The sequence below is a fragment of the Lissotriton vulgaris genome, chromosome 1_2, assembly GCF_964263255.1.
Source record: "Lissotriton vulgaris chromosome 1_2, aLisVul1.2, whole genome shotgun sequence".
NCBI lineage: Eukaryota > Metazoa > Chordata > Amphibia > Caudata > Salamandridae > Lissotriton > Lissotriton vulgaris.
In genome coordinates, this window is record NC_141686.1 from 97295129 (window position 1) to 97322405 (window position 27277).

Sequence of the window (27277 nt, forward strand, 5' to 3'; positions counted from 1 at the left end):
GATTTGTAGGCTCTCTCCACAATGAAGATGTCTAAGAACGTGTCACGTCCCAGCATGGAGATGAGTAGCTGCTCCACATAGTGTTCCATTGGGCCTGTGTTTGTCATCTCGGAGACTCCCATTAAGCAGACATTGCTTCTTCGGGACCTAGTTTCCAAGTCTTCTGACTTCGCCATTATGGCCACCAATTGCTTCTCCATCCTAGTCTGTTTTGCATCCATCTGTACTTGCCCGTCTTCAGCTTCAGATATTCTCCGCTTCGCCATGTCCAGTCTTTGTGTGTTTATCCAACCATTCTGACATCCTATCAACTCTATACGTCAAAGAGTCAATCTTCCCATCAATATTTGACAGTGCGGTTTGAATTGTGGTGAACATGGTTTGTATGTCGTCATTTGGTACCCCCCCTGTAGCTCCTGCCGTCGCTTGCGCCGTCTATTGTTCGTCAGTATTTTGATCCTGCTGTTTCTTCGTTTGTACAAAGTTGATTTTTGGTTGGGTGTGGTCCGTTTTACCCATGACGTAGTTGAGAATTTATCCAGTCCACACGTGCGTTGGTCACGGCGTCACCAGAGCAATGGTGCCTTAAGTTGGGACCCACGGTCCGGTCTAAGCCATAAAGTAGGACTATGTTCTATGGGGCGAGCAGATCCGAGTCGCCAATGGTAGTGTGAGTGCTATTGCAGAGTGTATCTTCAGACAAGCAGGCGTCAAGGGGCGCTGACGAGAGTTTCCGGGACCCCGTACATTCGCCTACTGTCCTGTAATACCAGGGACTGTTTCCCAGACTAGTACCCACTGTCCGCTGCAAGTGCGTGCCCCAGCTCCACTCAGTCACCGGACTTCTCCCAGCTGTGTTTGCCCGGACTCGGCCTCTGATCTGTGGAGCCCCCTATAGTCAGGCACTCAACAGGCAGGAACTGGGAGGGAAGGGGGTCTCACACGTTCCCCAGCACGGATGTGGAGGGCAAAGGTAATTCAAAACTGCCCACTTTTTGTCTCAGTCATCTGTGTTGCTGTGTTGTCTAGGGTCTGTGATCTATCCCGCTTCTTGAGGGCCCCGCATTCCTGTAGGGCCCGTGTGTACTCTCAGACAGCCCGTTTCTTTAGTCCAGTAGCCGCCCCGTAGTGTCAATGCCCAATAACGAAGTACGCTATAAAGGTGGGTCTGTGTTCACTATGTGACCTCTACGGGCCGCCCACCAGGTCCCTACTGCGTCCGCAGGTAATTATGGGTATCCGCCGGTGTCTTTTTGCCCGTGAGGGCGCGCAGTCCCAATTGCTAGGCCCCGAGATACAGACCCGGGCCGAAGGGATGACCATGTCACTCACGGGTCTATGGTGTTCATCGGGGGCTCCGCAGACGTCCCGCCGCTCTCCTCAGAAAATGTAAGCAATGTCGGCCTCAGTGCTCCTGCCCGCAAGCGCCTCCACTGATTACGTTCCTAGGGTCGCGGTCACAGCGGGTCTCGCTTTCCCCCGCAGCCGTGCTGCGTTCCTTACGTCCCAGCTTGTCTTTCCACTGCGGCCCGCGGCTTCACTTTCGTTTTCTCCGCTGGGCCGCAAGCGTCTCGTTCACAGTTTCGGGTGTCTTCAATGGCTTACGGAGTCGGACACAACTCCCCGGTGGGCCCGCTCACGTATCCTCTTGACCTCTACCGGATTCGCGGTGTTTGGCCAGTGTTGACAGGATATGGCTGAAAGGATAGTCGGGCGTGTGCGTGAAGCTCGCTTAACAAGCGGCCATCTCGCTTCAAGGCTAGCTCCACCCCCCTAGGATGGTATATATACACATCATATATATGGTATATTCACATCTGGAGGATTCGAGGAGCAGCCCTGTTGACCATCACTTCTACAGCACCAATAGAAGAAATTATTCAGACAATAGGAATTGTCTAGAATTCTTCTTAATCTCTTCCCTTGCAGTTCTTTTTGATATTGACTGGGGTGGAGGCAGGGTGGGATGGCACTGGAGAGGTGGGAGGGAGGTTAGGGTTGGATTCCAGGATTGCAAAGTTTTTCTTTTACTCAGAATTTTTTGGGTAGTTTTGTGGATTGTACCTATTTGCAATTTATTGGGCAAAGAGGTGTGAAATCAATGAGATATTAAAGAAACCTATACCTTCCTTGAAAGCAAAAACAGTGAATATAAGTGGAGAAATATGTAACTTTTTATGCAGGGAACTAATCCACAAAAACAATATACCATAATGTCTGTCAGATCCTTTAAGGTGCAGTGATGTATTGTGTTTTAGTGTGCTCATGAACTCACCATATTGAAATCCAACAATGGAGCTGTGGTTTACAATGTTTTTTTCATTGTGTACCAACTATGCATCCCTTGACGGTGAAAAATCTAATTGATAGAAATTAGCGGTAAATGAAAGCTCAGCATTTTTTAAATGTACCTTAGACTCTGCATTTAGAGAAAGAGTGATCGGCACTTCTCCAAATTTTGGATTACCCATACTGCCAGACAAGTTTGAGGGAGTTTTTTTTTTCAAATTGTGTTTTTGCGGAAAATGACTTAAAACAGAAAGCCACAAATGTGGTGAAATGTATTAGATAATATAAAATGGCATGCCTACTACATTCCCTGTGGGTGGGTCTCTTGACTGGGGCTGGGACAGCTTAAGAATGTGACCATGGAAGTTGCAAGAAAGAAGCTTGGAAATAGGTAAATTTTTTGGTTGTGTGGCGTGGGTGGATGCCACCACGTTTTCTTAACCAGAATACCTTGCAAACATAAAGCATTGCTGCAAACAAAACTGATTTTCCCCATACTTCTACAATGGAAATGTATAGACTCTGTGGCAATCAGTAAAAGACACACAACCCTGACAAAACCAGTACTACACATCTATTGATGGACCCATCGTAAGGGACAGGATACAAGCCAAATCTAAGGCCCTCTGAGGATTGTGTTGCGTGAATGTAGAGTTTGCCCTATTCTGTTCCGTTTAATAGTCCCAACATCAGGAGGGGTACTCTTTATTGGGAAAAGTCTGGGAACAAGGATGGTAAAAAAAACTGCCAGAGATTTGGGAGTTTTCTATTACATGAGAGATACCCCCACAGTTATGAAGCCGAAAGTAATAGAGATGTGGGTCAAGTCTTGGCACGGATATGTTGCTGCATGAGGGTCAAGCCTTGATCGGGATATGTTGCTGCCTGAGGAAGACTGGAGGAAATTATATGGATAAAAATTGTTTAAGTATCTGACAAATTGCATGTTCAATGCATTCTAACCGACAGCCTATCAGGGAGAGTGGTGTGTGACTTGAAATAGTAGACACTGTGGGATGCATAGTATTTGAAGGTGTACTTTCTATACTTTCCCACAGCACTGCAGTTTGATCAAAATGTCATCAAACGAACAGTGCACCATAAACTGAGTCTGCCACAATGCAGTGATCTGCACTAATATTACCTAATTGACTGTCCATATCACATCCCCTTGGATCACAGTTTTCAGTTCATCTTCTGGGTGCAGAAGTTGCACAAATTCATATTCATGAATGCGCTAAAAAATATATAGTGTTTATGGAAGCACATACAGATGAATGACGTTTGTATGTTTAAACAACATGTTGCTGCTTTTTTTAAGCATAAAAAATAAAAAGCTGCGGCACAGGGTGTATAAACACCTTGGCAATGAAAGGGTAAGAGATGTGTAGATGATGCAGACCGATCCTCTCGTGCAAGAAGAACCCCAATCAAAGTGAAAAAGATGTTTGGGAGAACGTTATGGCCTCATTTTAGGATAAATGAAAATCCTTGAAATTAATTATCACCGCAAATAGGAAAACTCTCAGCTGGGCATTGAAATACAGATTATGAAAGTAGGCCTCTTTCTGTTTGACTGAAGTCAAGAAGTCTCCTGAGGCAATCATGGAACTAATGTGCTGTAACCATTTATTCCAGAAAGACAATTTACAGAGGGACCTGTTCCCCCTCTGCAGATCTGTGAGAACATCAGAAGGTTTGTGTCCATAAACAGAACTCAGAATGCTCTGGTTCCCTATTCCAATTGTAATAGCAGAACACATATACAATCACATAAATAAGACTGAACAAGGCTCCAGACGGGGTTCTGAGTACCTCACATTAATACAAATTATAACATATGGGAGCCAGCAATCCCTGTATAAAAGCCAGCCTCTAATTTCCTTATTCCATGTGATTTGTGACATCCATAATTACCTTTAATAAAGAAATGGCGTAGCCTCACAACTGGGATCACCTATTACAGTTGATTTCTGAATCCGCAATGCCACTGTAAGAGGCAACAGTTGAGGGGAAAGGAAGGTCACTGAAGCCTTCTCCTTCTTCTGCTGTTTTTCTAGATGAACATTAAGAAGTTGAAATGTGGCATTTATAAAAACAAGGTTATTTTTTCCACGCTTTAAGTAATTGAAGGAAACAATCTCTGTCTGCATGGTTCTATGAATTCTGAGCTGCAGCGTTTTTAAAAAATCTGACTTGTAGTTAACTGATTCAAATATTTTTTTGCAACAAATATGCAACTGCTTTTTGGTGTATTTATTTTACACTAAAGATATTTTTTTCTTTGTGTTCACAAACATCAAATCTCTTTCATATGAAAGAGTACCACACCACTGATATACATGGTTTGTGGAAACAGTTATGGTGTGACCATGTATTATAAGGAGTAAAGTACCCCTCTGCTGTTCATTGTAAAGATACTACAAGTCAACTTGAAGTTTCACTACTTTATATAGGAACTCAGCCTTCAGCCAGGTTCCTCTATATGGTCAGGGAAGGAACTCTCCTAGTCCTTGGAATATTCTTATAATGTATGATACAGGGTATTTATCCCGTATGCAATATAGTATGTACATGAAATAGATATCAAAACAATTCCACATATTGCTACAGAAGTGGGCTGCAGAGTGAGATCTGAGCGAATGCTTCACGGTGTTGCAAGAGTTAAGTACTCTAATAGAAACTGGCAAGGTTTCATATTGTTGGTGCATGTCCTGAAAATGATTGGATAATGGAGGATCTTTTAATAAATTGTTTCCTTTGTAGATAATTTAGCTTCAAGCAACATTGCATGTAATGAGCAAGTATCAAGTCCACTGACGTCCGTGGAGCACCTTTTGGGGGGGGGGGGACGGGGGCAGGGGTGACCCGCTCCCAGAAGCGGTGCGTCTACTGATGCATGTATCCAAAGAAATAACATTAGAGGAAGAAGCAGATACTAACATAGGATACCGAATCAAGGTTTGTGGCTAGGGAAGGAGGGTGAGGGGATGGGGGGTATGGCTGGTGTGCAGCTGTGTGCAGTGAGTGGTTGGTGCTGCAAGCCTAGGCAGGAGGAAGCGCTTGGTGAGTTTATTGGGGTGTTACGGCTGGGTGGTGGTGGGGGGGCGGTGTTCATGCGTAGTGTGGAGGGGGTCTCAGGAAGACAGAGCCAGGAGAGCTGCTGCTCGCAGAGATGCCGCAGGGGGGCCTTGTGACTGCAGGGGCGTAGTGTCCTGATCAACATTTTGACAAAACCGCAGGAGTAGTACAGTCCATTCAGGGGAGATGGGATGGCGACGGGCTCTGCGCATCTCCTCATAATAGCGCGCATCTTCTTCTGCAGAGTCCCACTAACATACCACCCCAAGCCGCCAGGGGCGGTTGCATAGGACTCATACTGACTTGCTGAATTCAACAATTTAAGAGTGAAGCCTGCAAACTGGATCAGGTCTAACAAATATTCATTCAGACAGAAGTCAGGCTTTAAAAGGCAGAAAATCTTTTTTTAGGTTGTAGAATAATACATGTCGACTATTTAGCCATTCCTGTTAGTAAGGCAGGATAGTTAAGATGTCTTGATCAGAGTTAACTAATACGCTAAAGTATGACCGGGTATCATCTGCATAGTGATAGCAAATCCTTCATTTGGTTATTTGCGACCAATGGGGTTCTATAAATATTGAAAAGTAAAGGTGCCCACTCTGTGGTGACAGGGGTCAGTTCAGACAGATTCCTCAACTGTAACACATGGATGCTTATTGGAAAGATATGATTGCAACCTTGTTATTTCTGTGCTATTTATTTCTAACCTTTGTTTGATGGTGTCTATCAAGATTTTAGGAAGCAGCTTTAACTGTTTTCGAAACAAATGTGAAGGTGTAGTCTACCACATCCACCATTGATGTTTTGCGGCTATGTGCTTAGAGGAATCCTTATTGGAAATCACCTGTAAGGTTATTTATTCTAGATAATCCTTGAGCTGGGATGCAGTACAATTTTCTAGAATATTCAAGAGAAGTGGTGCTGTAATTGAACGAAAATTCTCAAATCAGTTTGGTCAGCTGCTGTTTTTTTTAACTGAGGTTTTACATGCCCATGTTTTGGGTCGAGCTCACGAGAGGATGCGTTTGAATTTATAATTGTTTTTAATTTATTTCGGATGCTTAAGACAAGTTTCGCTTGTGTGGAGTATTTATGGGTTTTGTCAGTTTTTTTTTTTTACAAATGTGTTAGATGTAAGTGTTTGAACAACTTAAACGTGGATATTTGACAAGTAATCCTCTTCCCCTCCCTAAGCGCCTTGAGACCCTCTGGGTATGTAGTGCGCTATATAAATTCTTTGACTTGACTTGACTTGACATCAGCAGTATGCTGTTTGCCAACATTAGAAGGCCTATGTTTAACTTGATAAGTCATCTAGATGTCCATCCGTTTGTGTGGAATTTGGGTTTGTGGTGGTGGAGATTGTTATTGTAGCGTATTGGTGTTTATTTTATGAGGTTCAGTAGCATCAGGCTCTACTTTTGGCAGGACAGGTTTAAAACTGTTATAAAACGTAAGGAACGATCCCTGGTGCTCCAAAGAGAAAGTTTGATCTCAATAACTTCTTATAACGGGTTCTCAATTGAATGGAACAGTGCTTTTACACGTCATTGTAATTTTTATTGTAGAGTAACCCATTGGGCCTACTAATGTTTCATGGCTGAGCATGGCGTCATGTGGACTAGAGTGGTCCAAGCTAAAGTGGCTTTAATTTGAAGAAGGACATTCAGTCCCATCCAAGAGCTTTTTTACGTCATACGTGGCTTGGTAACGATCTTCTATTGGAGAGGTGTCTTGGAAATGAATATGGCGAGTGTGTGCTACACTCGGAGATGGGAGTTTTGGCAGGGTGGAGATTGTATCCTGACGAGACATCTTGTGATTAGGCAGCTGGAAGCAAGAGTTGTTGCATCAGTTATAGGAAGGGGAGCTACAGTTCAGGAGAGAGACAGCTTTGTCTAGGGAGTCAGGCAGGTGGGAGACAAAGTTCAGAGGAGGGTCATCGGTTGCATTAGTGTTAGGTTGGTTGGAGCTAGAGTTTAGAGGCTGGTCCATCTTGTGTGTTTTAGTAACCCAGTGGGAGCTCGAGGCCAGAACAGATCCATAGCAGGTATATGTCCTAGGTAGGAGAGAGCTTACATTCAGAGGCGGGAAATCCAGGGTGCTTGTGTGTGGTACAATTAGGAGGAGGAACAACTGAGGTAGAATGTTCGCCAAAAAGAAACTTGCATCTGGGAAAATGCTCCACCTCAGGAGGGGTGATCTGACCTCAGTCATTAACAAGGTTAAGGCTAAGAGAATTCAAGCAAAGGCCTAACAAATCTGAAGGCTCCACATTCCAATTTTATCAGATTCATAACCTTGCAGTTGTTGGGTGAGCATGGGGTCAAATCATGAGTTTTCTCTGTTCGCCCTGAAAAGGTGGGTGTTATACCATGAGAAAAACTGGATTTTGAAACACTTTAAAGGGATGACTGAATGATATGTACCCAACAGGAATAGTTCAGACTACATGGTTTCTCCCTCTGGTTGCAGTGATATAACTATCTGCAATGAGTACTAAGGAATTAGCGTCCAGGGTTTTAGGTTTTAAATTATTTCTAGCATATCTGGTAGATAAATGATTTGCTTTACAAAATCATTTAGCCTACGTAGATTAGATTACGACTCATCTGAACAGTTGGAGGCATTTATAGAATGGGTAGACATGGTAATAAGAACGTAGAGGATGCAGGCAGAAAATCACACCAGTATTCTGGGATCCTTGGAAACCAGGGCGGGAATTGTTGAGCCACATACTCACATGCAATTGATCATTAAGATGAGATTCAACAAAGTGTGTTGAAGGGGCACATTAATTACAGTGCAAGATTAAAACTAAGTTCAATGTAGGCATTGGTACAAAAATATTATTAGCAACACACATAATTAGTTGTGGTTCCACTAAAATAAAAAAAATAAAAAAGTATAAGAAATATAAAAAACACATTTCTATCATTAATTGAGAGGAAGAGCAGCAGATTAGTGCACACTTTGCTGCTGTGCAAGTGAATCATCACTAGCAAGCAATGATATTTACTTGGGAGTGGACAGTGTTGAGCATTTCAGAACTATTTTAAAAAGACGAAAAAAATGTGATTTCGTCATGAAAGCAATGTATAGCACAAACAATACAATAAAAATACTAGTAATTGGAAGATTGTGTGCAGCTTGTTACATATATTGCTGGGCAGGAGGTCTCCAGCTAGTTGGAGAGGGACATGTTTGGGGAGGCACAGTTTTGTAAATGTAATATTCTGTTTAAAAAGACTGAAATATATATTTTTTACAACACAACTAAGTGTATTGCGCAGCAAAATAAACATAACAATAAAAATGTTAGAGGAAAAAAGCAAAGAACCTGGTGTGGGGAGGGGGGCTTGTGGAGAGATACTTTATAGGGAAGTAAAGTTTGGGAGATTTTTTTTGCAATTTACAAGGCATTGTATGAAAACATGGATGTATAGCAGAACATTAATTAAGGAACTGCTTACACCTGTTCAAAAGATGCGCCCCAGCTCTTAAACAGAAATAAATGCCGCTTTGTGTTTATGAGGAAGTTTGAGTGGAATTGTTTTAAGTAAAGCCAGATGCGATATCGTGTTTTAGAGGAATATTTTAGATTATTGGAAGAAGGTATAAACTTTATAAATAAATAAACTGTGACGCTGCCCAGGTAACAGTAATTGGGGTTTTAGGGAAGCAGCAAACTGTAACATGCATACTGTGATTCAGATGAGCTGTGTGCATTAAAATCACTAGAAGTCCTGGTACAGAGAAAAATGTGACAGTGTGTGGCCCGATTCCAGTACACACAGTTGTTGTCTGTACTATACAATGTGGAAGCGATGGATTGCAGGGGATCCCACCCTTTCGCATCAGCAACTCAGGGATGTGATAGGCAGCAGTAGTTCTGTGCAGGGGGGAGCTGAACTCCTAACACGCCTCCTGTGGAAAAACATTAGCAAGGTGTATACAGCTGGACCTGGTATGGAAGGTGGCATCGAGAACCACAACTTCAGCAGCTACGAGGGGGGTGGGTGGGGGCGGTCGTCCGGGCCCGGTGGCCAAGGCTGGGTTAGGCTAAAACTCTAGTTTTAGGGCCACCCTTAGTCTGCAGGCAGTAGCTTGTAAATATAATTTCACAGGAATGCCATGTTCAAGCTAAAAGGTTGGGGTCAGGGCAGGCAAAGGAACGAAGTACGGCGATGGTGACTGCAGTGTCGTCACTCATCATAAACTGGACACGGACACAGTTACAGGCATCAGCTTCTTTATTCAGCTCCTTCCTCATACAGGGCTATCGGCTAACTGACCCTTTGGTCTCCCAGCCCCTCCCTTTCCGCCCGCCCTCGTCCCTCACTCGGGCCGGTCCTAGTGCCTGACCAGTTAGGTCACTGGGCACTCTGCATCAACATGATTACATCTCCCCCCTCTGTGAATAAAAGAAAACAAAATAATATACACTACAGCAAAACAGGAAATTGTCTTTCTTTAGAATTTTTCGATGAAGCGATACGGTTTCGTGATCACACGCCTGGGGCGTGACTGGAGGTTGGGACTGTCGGGCTCATTCTCAGCGGCAGTCTCCATCAATGCCTGACTGTCAGTTGGCAGTGTCTCAGGATCTCTCTGTTCCAGTTTTGTTTTGGTTTCACGTTGCGGGTGAGTCGTCTTCCGTCAGCCTCCGCAGTGATTATAGTTCCGTTTTGTTGAAACGCTAGACTGCATCACACTATTACATCTCCCCTTGTTAACAAAATAAACTTAGCGGCCAACATGTTTAATAGTTCCTCAGTCAGCCACACGGGTCTGCAGGCCGCCTATTTAGGCTACGGAGATGCATCTCCATTTCTTTTGTATGGCTTTCTGTTGCTTTGACGAGAACATCTTTTGTTACAGGAGTGCATCTTTGGAATTGCGAGACGTCTCGCGTGGTCTTCTTGTGCTCAGGTTCGTGGCGGTTTCCAATCAGCTTCTGGGTGATCCACTCATCTTCAGTTTCTGAGGTGACTGTGAAAAGCTCAGCTTGATGTCGGCAGTCAGTCTTCCTATGGGGCTCTTGATTGATTGACGCTCGATTTCCTTCATGAGGGGATGTTGTTCGGGTTCTTTTCCGAGCACCCGCATATGACTTTATTTCCTTGTGTCTTTTCCGGTCGAGGGCAACACTGTCCTCCTGTTCAAAGTCATGTATACCAGACGGTGAGGCGCTATCTGAAAAGACCATCCTGGTTTGGTTTGGGGACTCATTTGCTGCCTCTGGTTGCCTCACCCACTCCCACTCATGTTTGGGACTGGTGAACTCTTTGACTGTCTGGGCCTGTGCATGTTTCTCTCTCATCTGGTGATAATCTGTCTCTGTTAACACATCTGGTTTTCCTTGCAGAGTGACTGGATGGTCCTTTTTCATCCGGTGGGTAATGTCCACTATCTCTATTTTCTTTCTGTAGGCCCTTTGGGTCAGCCTCGCTGACCCTATCAGGGGTGAAGGGATATTGTTTATATCTTGATGTACCTGCGTCTGACATGACAGGTTGTCTTGTGGAGTGATTGAGTACTCAGGGACATTGGTGTGAGATACGTTATTCTTGACGTGACTAATGTCCTTTGGTTCTGAGGTGTGTTCAGATGATTGACGCCATGGCCGTCATCGGGACCATGACTCGGTTGACTCGAGAGATCGAACAGACGTGCTTTCTGAATCAGAGGAGTCTTCTGTCGATGTCCTTTGATACCGTTCTCTTGAGTGTGTCTTGAATAGATGATTTTTGAAGCAGGTAGGCCGTGACGAGCTGCTCCTAGAGTCGGAGTTCTCTTTGGCATACTTCTCCGGGTACCTTTCTCAAAATGACTTTGGTGTCGTCTTACTGGAGAGGTTCTTTGATGACCACATATTTATTTCTTGTGTTTGATCTTTTTTTTTTTTTTGGAAAACCTTTATTAATACTTCAACCAGTTACAAATATGGGCCTACAACCACCAGGGCCGGCCGCTAATCAGTGTCATCACAGCAAGTCAAATAGGACAAGACTCGGCCACCCGGGTAGCGAATGTATCACAACTTCAATTAAAACTGGCTGTAGAACATACCATGCGAATGACAGGATACTAAAGGCTCCATTTTACAATATAAAATAGAAGGATCAGGTGCCATACAATATCACAAAGTCGCAAAAAGGGCGGGCAAAATAGTAGGAGTTCCACAATTAGCTCGATCTCATTTAAGACAGTGGCGCTAAGGCATACAATTCAGGATAAACAACCATACAATCACCGTTCGCACCAGTTAAGCGCCCGCCCAATAATACTAAAATATCGTGAAAAGTATAGGCACAGATAAAAAGTCGACAGTTGACAGAAGAATAGACCCACTACGCTGACCCGAAAAAGGGAGAAACAAAAGAATAAGCGAGGAAAGGTAAGAAAGAGAAAAAGGCAATAGAAACAAACGGAAAAACAAAATTCCCCTCCCCCAACCCCCCACCCTGCACCCCTGCCCCCACGGCCTACCCCCCGAGCAGCGTGCCTGTCGCCCCAAAACTGAAACCCGAAATATAGGAAGAACAAAGGGAAAGAAAGAAGGGACTAAACCCCTGCCCTAAAAGGAGAAATGGAGGAGGGCTATATCATACGCATTCCCGGTCTCTCCCCACCGCCTTAACTACGAATCCCCCACAAAGCTGACACAATCGAGCAGACCACAATAAAAAAGTACACCGGAGGAAACTATAGACCCCGCCCCGGTCTCCGGTAACCTAGTAAAGCAATCCCGTTACCGATGAAACCATAGTGTGATATCCCAAACAACAGTCTCAGCCTTGGCCCCGTCGATCAAATTTGCTGATACCCTCCGATAAGTAGAGCCCCATCGTCAAGTTGTCAAAATTTACACAGAAGTTGCCGAGTCATGGTCTGTTAGATGGATAAAGGATGGCAAGTCCCAAAGCAGACGATCTGTTCCAACGATGCCCCTCTCCGACTCCAAGGCCAGACACTGTCCCGTCCGCCATCTTGATGGACCAGCTGGGAAGGGGGTGCAATACAGTCCAACACAGTTCACAGTTTCGACCAAAAGTCTCCAAATCGGGAACAGCAGTTAAATGTTCCGCCAGTTGCAGAACCAAAGATTCCCACCATATAGTTGAAACGCCGATCTCCGCATCTTCGAACCGTTCCACTTCTGTAGGGGCAGGCACAGCTCCAAGCACCGGGTCTGAATACACCGCTGGGGTAGCTGTCGGGAAGTGAACTGGCCACCGGGTCTCAGGCAGCGAGTCAGGGTCCGGTCCCGATCCTCTAATTCCATCAGCTGCCGACATCAGATTCCAGGCCTGGGCCTCCATAGTCTCCTGAAGCGCCTCAAGGGCTGCCAGCACTGACCGCAATGACGGGCCACACTTAGCCCGCTCCGCCGGGTTCCGCATAACATCAGTCATAGTGATCCCCATGGAGAGGCGCCTTCCCCGGGGTAAGATTAGTCGGAGCAGGAATGAACCGTGAGGGACAGATCATCAACATGCGTTAGTGCGCGCCAAGTCTCCAACCCAACGGCACCGCAATGCGAACGCCAGGCCTCCGGGTCGGGGACCCCCACCACACCGCCTCGGGCGTCACTCGTCTCCTCGCCTCCAGTACAGTGTCAGGCAGCAGATCGGCAGCAAAGCAATCCAAAAGATGTCGGAAGTACCATGGACCGGACCCTGCCGCCCTCACCGGTCCGCTGTTGTTCAACTAGGACCCTGCTGGACCAACACTCGAGACCCCGGCTTCCAGACTGGGTTAGGCCTCAAATCAAACCTCGACATTACTCCACTCCACAATGTCGGAAAAATCTCGGGATTGCTCCATCAGACTGCAAATTAGTTCATACACACGGATATGGGGTGGGAAATAAGGATAGATGACAGGATCTTCGAGCGAAAGCCGGAGGTCAGCGGAGCCGGGAGACTATGCGGCCATCTTGCTTGCTGTCGTAGCTCCTCCCCTGTGTTTGATCTCTTGGTATTTTATCTCTACCTCTCTCGTGTGATGATAATGGCCTCCTCTCAGTTTCTTCATTGTCTCGGATGTCGTGGATGCGTTTGTCTTCCTCTTCCCGGTGTCCGAGTGGGTCAGTCCATCTTATCCGGTTTGCTTCTCCTTCCCGCTTGTTTTGTGCACTGACATCTGTGTTACGGGTGTGATCATGTACCGATTTCCAGTGCTGGCGTAACTGGTCCAGTCTTCTATAATTTGCTTTTCTTGCACATTTGTTGGGTAGGCTGTCATCTGGTCCATTGGTGCGATCTGTCCCACTTGATGCTTCATCTGCTTCATAATCACTTGCACTACACGTTGAATTTGAGGTTGAATTGGTGACGCTGTCATACTCCTGGATCATCCCGGTCTTTTGTGTTGTTGACTCAGAGTACTTCATGTTACTTGGTCTCTCCCGCTGTCTTCACCCTCCCCGTTTCTGGTTTTGTTTATTTCTTGGGCATTATTCACCGACCTTAGAGAGGTCTCTTTCCTGGTATCTTGGTGTCTTGCACATAGGTGCGGTTCTTTTGATAGTTTCTTGCTTTGACCCGCTCTCCAACTTCGGCCTTCCTGATTATTTCCTTTAGCGACCAATGCTCTCGAAGAATCTTGTGCTTTGTACTAGACCTTTAACAGCCTTCGATTACCGGGAGTCGAACTGCGTCCTCATTTGTAAATGTGTTGAAGTGGCAGCGTTGTACCAGACTTTGCAAACGGGTGATGAAGTTTGGCAATGATTCTCCTGGTTCCTGCCGTGCTGTGTTGAAAGCGATGCGTTCATGATCCACGTCATCTTTTGCGTTGAAATGGGCGCGTAGCGTCTCTTGTAGTCTTTCATAATTCTCTGTGTCCTTTTCAGAAAATGTTCTAATTAAACGTCGGCCCTCATGACCCACCAGCTGGAGCAGTAATGTCAGGCATTTTCCATCTCTTCGCTCACCGGTGGCGTCAAGAAAGTCGTCCAGTGATTCCAGCCACCGGTTCCATTTAAGACCCAAACTCTGAATGTCAGTCTGTGTCAATGGGGGTGGCACTTCAATGTAGGGATTGGATTGTTGTGTTGCTTTTCCCACTGCCATGTGGGAGGAAGATTTTGATCTGCTACGGTCACAGGACTGTTTCCTTTCAGGTTGGTAAGATCCGCAGCTATCTCGGTATGATTCTGGACCATTTATTTTCTCACCTTCTTTATTTTAATTTTTCTCTTTGCCTAGCGTTAAAGGTTTACTTTGGTACTTGCCTTTGCTCGTGCTTGTTGTGTTCCAGACCTGCATTTGCTTGTGTTTGTCGCATTCGAGATTTGCACTGTCTGGTGCTTGTTATGTTTTCTTATCGCATGCTCGTTATTTACTGTTGTCTTGCCAGTGCTTGTTTGTTGCTTGCGTTGCGCTTGCCAGTGTTTGTTTATACTATTTGTTGCACTCGCTAGTGCTTGTTTGTTACTTCTGTTGCATTTACCAATGCTTGTTTGTTACTCATGCTGCATTTACCAATGCTTGTTTGTTACATATGTTGCATTTACCAATGCTTGTTTGTTACATATGTTGTATTTACCAATGTTTATTTGCTGTTTACCTCCTCTGCCTGACTTAAAGATGGCCGCCGATGATGCCTCGCAGGGGATTGGACACTGCTGCCTGACTTCAAGATGGCCGCGCAGGAATCTCATTTCTGGCGAGATTTCGGCCTTTTTTTTTTCTTCACCGGAGTCACATTTACTCGGCATTTCCACTCACCACTTGCAGCCAGGATCCACCGCTGGAGTCAACGGTCAGGTGGGGCAGCTCTCTTTTACTTTTGCCGCCGAGGTGGGCACTCGGTGGGCGTCTTCTTGGCCACACGCTTCCGCCGCCGAGGTGGGCACTCGGTGAGCGCTTTTAGCAGCGCGCTTCCGCCGCCGAGCTGGGCACTCGGTAGGCGCTCTGGTTGACACTCTTCCGCCGCCAAGGTGGGCACTCGGTGGGCGTTCTTCTTGGCCACACACTTCTGCCGCCGAGGTGGGCACTCGGTGGGCGCTTTTAGCAGCGCGCTTCCGCCGCCGAGGTGGGCACTCGGTAGGCGTTCTTGGTAACACACTTCCGCCGCTGAGGTGGGCACTCGGTGGGCGTTTTCAGTAGCTTGCTTCTGTCGCCGAGGTGGGCACTCAGTGGGCGCTTTTGACAACGCGCTCGAACCTCCTGACGTGGGGTGAGCTCCAGGCGGGTCGATGACCTCTGGGTGCCGAGTTAGCCGCGTGGGGACAGGACACCCTTGTCGCCAGTTGTAGTGTCGTCGCTCATAAACTGGACACGGACACAGTTACAGGCATCAGCTTTTTTATTCTGTTCCTTCCTCATACAGGGCTATCGGCTAACTGACCCTTTGGTCTCCCAGCTCTTCCCATTCCACCCGCCCTCGTCCCTCACTCGGTCCTAGTGCCTGACCAGTTAGGTCACTGGGCACTTTGCATCAACATCATTACAGGGAAAGAAAAAAAAACTATTGCAATTGGAAAAAGAATAGAGAAAGAGAGAGGGAGAGACAGAAATAAAATAAAAAGGTAAGAAGGGGAGGAAAAGATTGGAGAAAACAGTAAAAGATCGAACGGGGAAAAAAGAAATGGGGCTGGTGGAGAAGAAGGAAGGAAAAACAATTAACCAAGGGAAACAAAACAAGGGGTGTAGGGGAAATGAGAAGAACCACCCAATATCCTAGGAAGGGGCGCCCTTGGCAGCAGGCAGTACTTTCTTGACTACCCCTTCAGAAATACCTAGAAAACATTTTGCTGGTGATTCTTCATCTAGTTAAATTATGACGCGAAAGCCCACAATTTGACCCTTTCTTTCAGACGCTCTTAGTTGTAGAATAAATACCCCTCGCTCCCTTGGTACGGACGTCCTCCTAAATAGGGCCCAGCAGGATGGGGGCTTCTGCAGGCGCGAGGACGTGGAAAACGGAGCACATAGCAGTTGCCTCTCGGTTTCTGGTACCCTATTGTCGCGTAGCGCTGGGAACCCCTTGGTTGGGCAGCCATGCGCTGTACACATCCGAATAATAATAATAACATGGAAGAGTGGTATGTTCAAATCTGCAGTTTGCGCAGCCGAGATCGGCAACCTACAGCCCTGGGATAGCGCGAGGAAATGTAAAGCAGCAATGCTTACCCCCCAACCCCCTCTCATCTGTTAAAGACAAACAGACCAAGGCTAGTAACAGGAGTAACTAAGCAAGCAAGAGTCAGACGAGCCACATGAAGGCTCAAGTCCGGCACCAAGCTCTGGATCACGATCACCTCGAGGTCTCTTGGGACCCTCTCAAGCCAAAAAACAGGAGGCGAGCTTTGAAGCATCTCCTCTCTTCTCCCTCCCCTGCCTCCTCTCTCAGCACTGTCCGAATAATGGCAAGGCGCATGGGCAACCGGCTGCTTAGTCCCCAAAGTCAGAACAAGCGCCACTGAGGATTTCCGATGCATACATTCAAGGACACACCCAAGGTGCATTGGAGTACTGGTATTTCATGAAGGTCATGAGAATGCAAACCTGCAGCCCTGGCCAGCGCCTGGTATGTGGCACACAGGTGCCATGTGGTCTCTCTCCAGGCCGTGTGCTTTTGTAATACTGACTGTGATGAAGCACATTCCCAGCCTGCACTTTACTCACACACCTCGTGACACGGGGGTCTGAGTACACACAGCAGGCGGGGAATGTGCCTGGCGATTTATATCTGCTCTTTGTTCAGAGAAATTCATTGTAGAGTACTAAATGATAGTCTTTCCATACATAGGCGGTTTACTTTGCTTGTGTATGATGGACACTTGTGGACCGTTTTGTTTTCCTAATCTTTTTTAACTGCAGTCATGATTATTGGAAGTAGTCTGTTTTCCTTACGGCAAGGGAAGCTACTGATAAACCGATTTAACGCAACACATCTTTTCTCTGAACTTAGTATACTAATTTAGTTCAAAATTACAAATGAACATAAACAATTGACATGTTGCTGTTAAAGGGGAAAATGAACGAGATAACTTAAATTGCACAATATATGACAAGGAAACACAGGCTCAAATCCCAGCTTCCTCACTTGACCAAATGGTGTGATCCTAGGCAAACCTTATTTCACAGTCTCATTTTCCTTGAGTCACCAATTTGGAAACACCCTGATATAATTCAATTCAGGATGTGCCTTATATGACAATGTCACACTTCAATAGTCAACAATGTTGCATCACATATGAAACGTGACAAACATTTCACGGTTCACTTGTGGTAATGTGATCTGGATATAGGGGAATGGTTCTAAGCTTCTGACTTAAAATAAATACTTTCAATAGATACCAAAAATGCAGTCAAAATATGCCAATCGCCGCATTGCGTAATTTTTCTACCAAGTGGCACTAGAATAGGCAAGCTGGTGAGCGCAAGCAAGATTTGGAGTCTCCAAGCGCGATTTTCTAATGGGGGCAGTTGCAGCCAGAAGACTGCTGTTCGTGTAGATTTTTTGCCGTTCAAGTGGATTTTCTACCTAAGCTACAGCAAAAACAACTTAAATGGCCATGCACTCTTGCACAACGCATTGTGCTGTTCGCGTTGATTTTCAGCGGTGCTCATGCTATCCGCGCTAAATTTCAGTGAAATCTAAATATTTCCACCAGTTGGCAGAATCCTGCAGTTTTTTGGAGTTTTTCTGTAATTCAGTGGCATTCCACGCAGCAAAACTTCGCGAGTTCCCCACACCCCTAGTGCACAGCATCACACTTATTGTGCTCATGTTGTGGGTACTCTCACTTGGAACTAGCATCATCACTATCTGCAATGAGAGCCATTATTACACAAAGAAAGCACCTGCGTTGCGACTAGATATGAAATGTGAACAGGAACCACCCAAACGGATCTCTGGATTTCAGTCAGTGGATCTTCTTCAGTGGCCAAAGAGTGGGAGTACTCCACAGAGTACTTGGAGAGCTGCTGTAATCCAGGGTTAGTATCACTGATCACTAGGCTCCCTGAGGTGAGGGGATATCACCACAAGTCTGCATATCTGATTGGAGGGCAGTGAATCTGGCTTGGAGCCGCCTTTCTGCTGAAAGGGTAGAAGGGACTTTTCCTGTAGGAACTGACTGCCCGAAAAGGAAAAATTCCTCAGCCAACTCTGGAGAGAGAAGCAAATCAGGAGAAGCGTACTACTGTGGGAGTGAGCCTACAGCTGACCAATGTGTGGCTAAAGGGTCCCATGGCCTCCCGGTGTGCCCAGTAAAAGTCCCATGTGAACCTGCAACTTGCCTGTATGAATCCATCAGCCGCCAGAGGAAGACACATAACTCATGAAAGTTGCTACATTTTGCCACAGTGGCCTGCCTGTAGCATTCCATACAATATCCTCTCTGTAGTACTGCATATTTCTTAAGTATAGGATTGAAACATAGCGTGTATGAAGTACTTCCCGTTTTGTTAAATAAGAGATTTAGTGTGGTTAAAGTATGTCTATTTTTTGTTAAAAGAAAAGCACTGGGTTGTCTTTTGTTGATCGTTTGAGGTTTTAGTCGTCATAGCCCCCCTACACCTGCATCACCTCCCTGAGACTTCTTGGGCTGCTCGATGTAGTGTATTGTATTCTTGGTTATTCTATTCTCGTGATAATTATACTTGCGCATGCCTGAGCACATGCACAGAATGTATACATGTATTCTTTTGAATGTGGAGTCGCTCTCAGAAGCCAGGTGTTCGTTGTGTTTGTCCAGTTGCTACTTGGACTCCTGACTGATGAGGCGCTCCTCCTGTGATTGGAAACCTACTAATAAACTTCACTTGGAATACATTCCTTATCTCAGGAATCTTATTATAGACTAATTGTCTTCTACATATTGGCGACGATCGGGATTGTTTCCATCACCGACCCACGCAAAGGATTTATTTTTGGCTGATTTTATTTTGTCAAATTTGGATTGCTTTGTCATCTCTACACACCTTACTGGTGTTCTGAATCAACTGGTTCATTGGATTATTTGGTCGAGTTTTGTACTTTGGAGGAGCGAGTTCGAGAGTGCTTTCTCGACATTTCTATTTTACTGAGTGCCGAATTGGAGGTCGAAGACGTTTTGCTGAGTGCTGTGTCGGAGGTGGAAGACGCCGTTCAAAGACTTAAACTTATGTTTGGAGTTTTAAGACAGTCTTCGGATTTTCGAAAACTTTGAAACTTAGTATTTCGATGTTCTCTTTTTAAATTACGCGCTTACCGGTCTCTCTGGAACACCGGCATCGCGTCTTCAGAACACCGTCAGCACACTCTTCTCATGGAACACTGAGATACGTCAGCTCAGTCTTCGCCTGGAACTCTGGGATACGTCGGCATACGTCAGCTCAGTCCTTGCCTGGAACGCTGGGATACGCTTGGAATTCTGAAGTTCACGTTTACGACGCTACGCACGGCGGCCATCTTAGCGAAGTCTGAAGCTTCAGCTATTGGCGCTTGTACTTTATCGGCGATTTATGCATCTGGCTTCTCTGCGTGTGACCTCAGCGATTCACACGCCCCACAGACAAGCGGTTAACAGCCGTTATTTGAAGCTGTATTTAGGCTGTATTGCAAGCCTTTAACGAAATTTTCTTTTGCAGCAATTCGTATTATAGAGGTTTTATATTTTACTTATGTAAAATTTTTACGCTTTTATAACTCGATTGTATGTTACTTGTATGAAATAACCTTGCTAATTTTATTATCGTGCATATTAATAATATGGCTTCTGTTAGGGAGGTCACACAACCCCCTCCTTTCCTGGAGAAACCTGGAAAGCCTACTTTGTTATGGTCTGAGTGGTTTGGCTTGTTTGAAAATCACATTTTAGCAATTGATGCATCTGACTATTCTCCTCCTAGGAAGTTTGCTCTTCTTTTTGGCAGTCTTGGGTTAGCTGCGCAACGCATTTTTAAGAGTTTGGTACCCATCCCACCTCCAGCAGCTGATTCAGGGGATAGTGAATGGAATGTTTATATAGAGGCTATTGCCAGATTAAAAAAGCAATTCGAAGAATCTCCTAACATCATGCTGGAGAGGCACAATTTCTATAAAAGAAAACAAAAGGAGGATGAAAAAATTGACGAATATATTTCAGCATTGAGGGTGTTAGCTATTACCTGTGATTTTGGCCCTTTGCTTGACAATTATATTCGTGATCAATTTGTGTTCAATTGTTCTTCTACCAAAGTGAAGGAAAGAATTCTTAGTTGTAAGAATCCATCATTGTCTGAAGTTATTGACCTTAGCCTTAGTATTGAAAGATCAGTAACTTCTACCAAAGCCATGGCACTAGATACCGTCACTAAAGTTAATTTTATTTCAGATGATGCGTCTGAGGATGGTCTATATGCTATTTCTAGTAAAGAAACTAAGGAAAAGTGGCAAAGTAAAACTAGTGGCAATACGAATAAACAAAATTTTTGTTTTAGATGTGGCTCCAAATTCCACATTGGGAATTTTAAAGGGTGTCCCGCCATGAACAAACGTTGTGTTTTGTGCAAAAAAGTGGGACACTTCCAAAAGGTTTGCAGATTCCAAAAGAAATCTGTCAAGGTCAACTATGTGGACATGGATGAATGTAATGACACCTTTGATAATCTGATGTTGATGGTGGAGTGTGATGATTCTGAACCTATTAAGGGACCTTTGTGTGAAGCCATAATTGACAATGTTAAGTTACAAGTAATGGCTGACTCTGGAGCTCCCATTACTATCCTCAGGGACTCTACATTTTTTGATAAATGGGGAAAGGATGTGAAATTAAGTCAATCTGATGTTAATTCAAAAGCTTTCGGTGAGAAGGATATTGACATGTTAGGTTTTTTCTTAACTAGTGTGGAGGTCCTGGGTAGATCCATTATTACAAAAGTCTACGTGGCGATTAAAGGAAAAGATATTGTAGGTTGGAAAGACCTCGCTAAAATGGGTCTATATCTTGTCCCAGGGGACGAAAATCCAATCAAAGTACGTGACTTTCCTATCTGTTTTGTAGAGGATGCAAAAATTGATAGAGCTGATTTACTAAGTGAGTTTAAAATGTGTTTAGCAACAAAATTGGCTTCGTGAGTGGGGCAGAACACAAAATTAGACTCATTCCCGGAGCATCCCCTGTTTTTCATAAGGTTCGCCCTGTTCCTCTTAGTGTCAGGGCGGAACTTAAAAAGATGCTTGAGGATTTGGTTAATGACAGAATTATAGAACCTTCAGAATCCTCCCAATGGGTTGCGCCCATCGTCGTAGCACGCAAGAAAAATAATGAGATCAGGCTATGTGCGGACCTCAGGGGTCTCAATAAGAACATTAAAATTGACTGTCATCCCCTCCCTAAAATTCAAGAGCTGTTAGCAAATCTGGGCGGAGCCAGGTGGTTTTCATTGTTGGACTTAAAGTCCGCTTACCATCAGATTCCCTTGTCTAAGGATTCTCAAGAGTTAACAACCTTTGTGACCCCATTTGGAGCTTTTAAGTTTCTGAGACTCCCATTCGGGTTAGCTTCAGCAGCTAGCGTTTTCCAAAGGTTAATGGACTCTTTGTTTGGGGATCTGGTGGGGGTACAAGCATATTTGGATGACATTTTGATTTTCGCAAAGACAATGGATGAACATAATGTCCTACTTAAAAAGGTTTTGTCCATTCTGGGTAGTAGGGGTATGACAGTCAGGGAAGACAAATGCAAGTTCGGGGTGTCTGAATTAGAGTACTTGGGTCATTCAATTTCGAAATCTGGCATTAGACCTAATTTTTCTGTGGTTAGGGCTTTAATGGAAGCTAAACCTCCAAGCGATAAAGATGCTCTGCGTTCGTTTCTGGGCCTAGCCGAGTACTATGCCAGGTTCGTAGAAGGGTACGCTCAGGTGGTGGAACCACTGAGGTTACTCCTTAAGAAAGGCCAAAAGTTTGTTTGGACAAAAGATTTAGATGAGACTTTTGCTAAAGTCAAGAATTTGATTGTCTCTGCACGTTCCCTTCAGGCGTTTAGGGATGATTCCATGTGCATTATTGCAGTAGATGCGAGCATGAAAGGTCTTGGAGCTGTGCTATGTCAGCAGGTGGAGGGCAAAGAACACACGGTAGCCTTTGCCTCTAGATCTTTGAAGGACTTTGAAAAGCAATACAGCACAATTGAAAGGGAGGCGTTAGCCTGTGTGTGGGCTGCTCAAAAGTTTAAGATGTACATCTGGGGTCGCAAGTTTGTGATGCTATCTGATCATAAACCCCTTTCATTTATTTTTAGCAAAGTTTCGGGTACTAATAGTCTTTCTCCTAGGCTGACTAGACTGGTTTCTAAACTGCAGGAATTCAATTTCGAATTAAGGCACATCACTGGGGGTAAAAACTTCAGGGCAGATTGCTTGTCCAGGATGTTGATGGACAAGGATGATGAGGATGACTTGGTTGAGGAAGATGTGGAGTGTGTGTCTATGGTGGACACTATTGAGGAGTGGAATTCGGTCATTTCTGAAAAGGATTGGAAAGAGGCTAGCGAAATGGATGGTGTTTTGTCCCAGGCTTTGGAGTTTTCAGCTAAGGCTTGGCCAGAGGTTAGGAACCTGTCTGGGGACCTAAGGAACTTCGCTCAGGTGGCAGAGGAACTCTCAGTCAAGGATGGAGTTTTATTGAGAGGCGATAAGTTCGTTCCTCCCAGTGGTTTAAGGAACACTGTTATCAAGTTAGCCCACGAGGGTCACCTTGGTGTGACCAAGACTTGTATGAGAATCAAAGCTCATTATTGGTGGCCGGGTATTGACTCGCAGGTAAGGGCTACTGTGGACAATTGCGAAGAATGTTTGTTGTCTGATAAACATTGGAAAACTCACCAGGCCCCATTACAACCTTCTCAATTGCCGGGGATGGCTTGGGAGAAGGTTGCTTTAGATTTCTCCGGTCCATATAAAGTTCTTCCGGAAGGGAAGAGGTACCTTATCTTAGCAATCGATTATTTCTCAAAGTGGATGTATTATAGGTTTGTAGAGGCTCCGGATTCAGATAATACCATTGCTTTCCTGGAAAGATTGTTCCTGCTGGAAGGAGCACCTCCAGCCTTAGTAACTGACAATGGGACCCATTTTGTCTCTGACAAGATGCGTAAATTTTTGAGTGTGCACGATGTGAAACAGTTGAAAGTGGCACTTTATTCACCCTCGTCTAATGGTCTAGTAGAACGTGGCAATAAAGTTTTGAAAGAAGGAATACAAACGGCTCTAGCTTCTGGCGTGGATGTTTTTAAGTTTTTGGGAAAAAAAAATTGGAATTATAATGTCTCACCCCATTGTACGACTCAAATGTCCCCTTTTCAATTGTTGCGGGGCAGGGAATTCCATTCTCCTTTATTTCCTGCTTGGTTAAGGAAAGTGGAGGGTAACCAGTTTCCTCCAATTAGGGATAACATTGACTTTTCAGTTAAACAGAAACAGGCAGTAATGAAAGAACATTATGACAGATCAAAATGTGTAAAAGACATTCAAATGTTGGTGGGGGATTGGGTTATGATCAAAAAACCCTATAAAGTGGCGAAAGGTTTGTCTATGTTTTCAAGCCCTGTCCAAATCCTTAAAGTTAGTAAAAATGCTGTTTTTCTGGGGGACAAAGGTTGGTGGAATGTGAGACAATTGGCAAGGTTGACTGTAGACCAAGCAGCTCTCATTTCTAGGAGGAAAAATGTATCCACTCAGGAGGGATGTGATTGGTCACATTGGCTTCAACCAAAAGTAATTCAATATGACGATGGTTTGACGTCACTTTCTCCCTCCAAAGATTCCTCCCCTGCACAAGATCCTGTAGTTTCTCCTGCTATTCCGTCTTGCAGTCGCAGTGGTCGCATTAGAAGACCCCCTGCAAGATATAACGAGTTTATATCTTTCTAGTTGTTTTAATTATTCTATTGTTACTCTTTTTCTGTATATTTGCATAAGGGGGAAGGTGATGTAGTGTATTGTATTCTTGGTTATTCTATTCTCGTGATAATTATACTTGCGCATGCCTGAGCACATGCACAGAATGTATACATGTATTCTTTTGAATGTGGAGTCGCTCTCAGAAGCCAGGTGTTCGTTGTGTTTGTCCAGTTGCTACTTGGACTCCTGGCTGATGAAGCGCTCCTCCTGTGATTGGAAACCTACTAATAAACTTCACTTGGAATACATTCCTTATCTCAGGAATCTTATTAAAGACTAATTGTCTTCTACACTCGACCTCGCTACACTGAACCTTAAGTGTGGCAAAGGTGCATCTGAACAATTTTGCACTTCCAAAGTAGGTCAGACCACAGGCAAAATACCCCAACCCCACGGGTGGCGCCCAGTAGCCTCTGCCTGCCCTGTGACACCCCAAACTAGGTCGACAACGCATGATGCATGATTAAAATGGAAAAGCTTTGGCTCAGACTCCTGGCTTGGGTCAATGAATTTGCTGGCTTACCAACCTCTAAAACAAGTCCTAGGATCCTGTCCAGTCCTGAAGATAGGTTAACTGAGGTCACCACCTTCCCTTATTGCCTAACACCTGAACATAACATTGACTGAGAACTTGACTAACCCATTTTGATGGGATTGTTGAAATAGGTTAAAGAGAACTGCTTAGACAACCCTCAAGGAGAAAAGCTTAAGGGAAAACATTTAAATACAAAAAAAGACGTTATTTCGTGTTTGTATGGGATGTCTCGAGTTTTGAAGTGTCTGTCTCTAGAGGGGAGTCCGCCTCAGATGATAAATACAGCGACATGGTGGCGGAAGGACAACGAGGTAATTAATATACAGCCATTAATTTCTGTGTTGAAAACCGGGAATCTCCCGCAAATGTCAGCAGTGCGTGCTTAGATACAGAACCTGAGTGTGCAAACTGGAAATACGGCGCAGTGCATTTGACCTGAAATCACAACTGGACTCAGTTTTCTATTCATTCAAACTATCTGAAAACTCAAAATTCTTCAGGAGACAAGGGCCCGATAAGCTGCATCTAAGGTGAGGGTCCTTAAGCATCAGCAGATTGCGTGCGCAGGTTATGTCTCAGTCAACTTCAGTTCGTAAATTCAAAAACAGTTTTCATTACAGTTAAAGTCATGAAAACCCCTTTAGTTAACTAACGTATTACACGAAAATGTACTCACTGACAGACCGCGCTGACCCTGAGACAGCTGCCGTGACCCCCAAAGCTGCGCGAGGGACCCCCGAAGAGTTTGAAGCGCGACTTCCGCCCAGTATTAAAACTGAGCGCACTGTACAGCAGCCGTCTGTCCTTTCACTTCCTCCTTTGCGGCTCCTCCCTCTTCCCGGTTTCTGTTTCCGCCCCGCGCGCATATAGCCTGCGCTTTATGTAGTTCTTTTTCTTTGTACTTTTTGTTCTGCCTGAAAAGCCCCAGCCATTTATGATTTTTTTTTTTCTCATAGCGTTCAGAGGTGAACAGAAAAAAACAAGCATTGGTAAATGCATCAGGTTTCGCCTATGTGATTAATAATAGTTTGTTTTTTTGTTGTAGTTTGGTGAATAGTTGTACATAATAAATTATTGAATGGTTATGATTTGTTTTTTAAGAGAGGCAATATATTGTGTCGTTAGTGGTTTAATTATAAAGTGGGGAGATTAGGTAAATGATCAAAATACATGTACCGGATATGTAGGATTGAAATTGGTGCAGTTATGTGGAGAATAGGTAAACGGTGGATGGAACTTAAGCATACATTGCACACGTAACTATTTATTTTATTTATGCGATTTTATATAGCGCGAACTTTACCCGAAGGTGTCAGAGTGCTTTACATAAGAACCAGTTGAGAAACATAAGGATTTAGGATTACATGCGATACATAAAGGATACAAACAGAAGAAATTGCAAATGTACAAGATGTAAAGTCACACAAGGAGGAGATACAAATGGATATACTCTAAGAGTCACATAAGATTGGTAGATAGTACAAAGGTCAACCGCATATACTAGTGATTAGAGTTATCTCTATATACATAGGGAAGAGATACACATGGATATACTCTAAGAGTCACATAGGAATGGTAGAGAGCACAATGGTCTACTGAATATACTAGTGATTAGAGTTATATCTATATACATAGGGAAGGGATATTACTGGATATACTCGAAGAGTCACATAGGAATGGGAGAGAGCACAGCGGTCTACTGCATATACTAGTGATTAGAGTTATCTCTATATACATAGGGAAGGGATATGACTGGATATACTCTAAGAGTCACATAGGAATGGTAGATGGTACAAAGGTCTACTGCATATACTAGTGATTAGAGTTATCTCTCTATACATAGGGAAGGGATATGACTGGATATACTCTAAGAGTCACGTAGGAATAGTAGGGTACAAAGGTCTACTGCATATACTAGTGATTAGAGTTATCTCTATTTACATGGGGAAGGGATATGAATGGATATACTCTAAGAGTCACATAGGAATGGTAGATGGTACAAAGGTCTACTGCCTATACTAGTGATTAGAGTTATCCCTATATACATAAATATACAAACAGTAGATTTCCTCAGGTAGATTCCATTAAGTGGGGTCGGAGGGGGGACGTAGTCACAACACCAAGGGAGGGTGGGAGGAATTCGAGGGTATGGAGAAAAGGCAAAACAGAGAGGGGAAGAAACATTTGAGGATCCTCAAGTGGGAAAAGAGGAAAAAGGGTAAAAAGATGAGGGAATGGACAAGATGACGGGTCGGGGACCAGGGAAAAAACTGCAGAGAACAGCCGCAAAATGGCGGGCAGGACAAAGGGAAAAGTAAAGAAGTCCATGAGAGACTGTGGTTCACAATTGCAATGCCTCAGGAGTTTCCCGTACCAGGAGCTGTAGTAGTGCTCATTACCAATATATATTTGGCAAGTTAAACAAAGGCTTCATACATTTCTAAAATAAATATGTCCCTGGAGCTATAGAGTGTTTTTTTAA

At 44.5% G+C, this 27277-nt stretch overlaps 1 protein-coding gene across 1 annotated transcript in view; it reads right to left on the reverse strand.

The window, feature by feature from the left end:
• Positions 1–25633, reverse strand: part of BID (BH3 interacting domain death agonist) — a 353803-nt gene extending 328170 nt beyond the window's left edge. The window contains exon 1 of the mRNA XM_086952899.1: positions 25472–25633. The gene's annotated coding sequence lies outside the window, so the exon portion shown is untranslated. The remainder of the gene's footprint in view (positions 1–25471) is intronic.
• Between the last annotated feature and the right edge of the window lie 1644 nt (positions 25634–27277).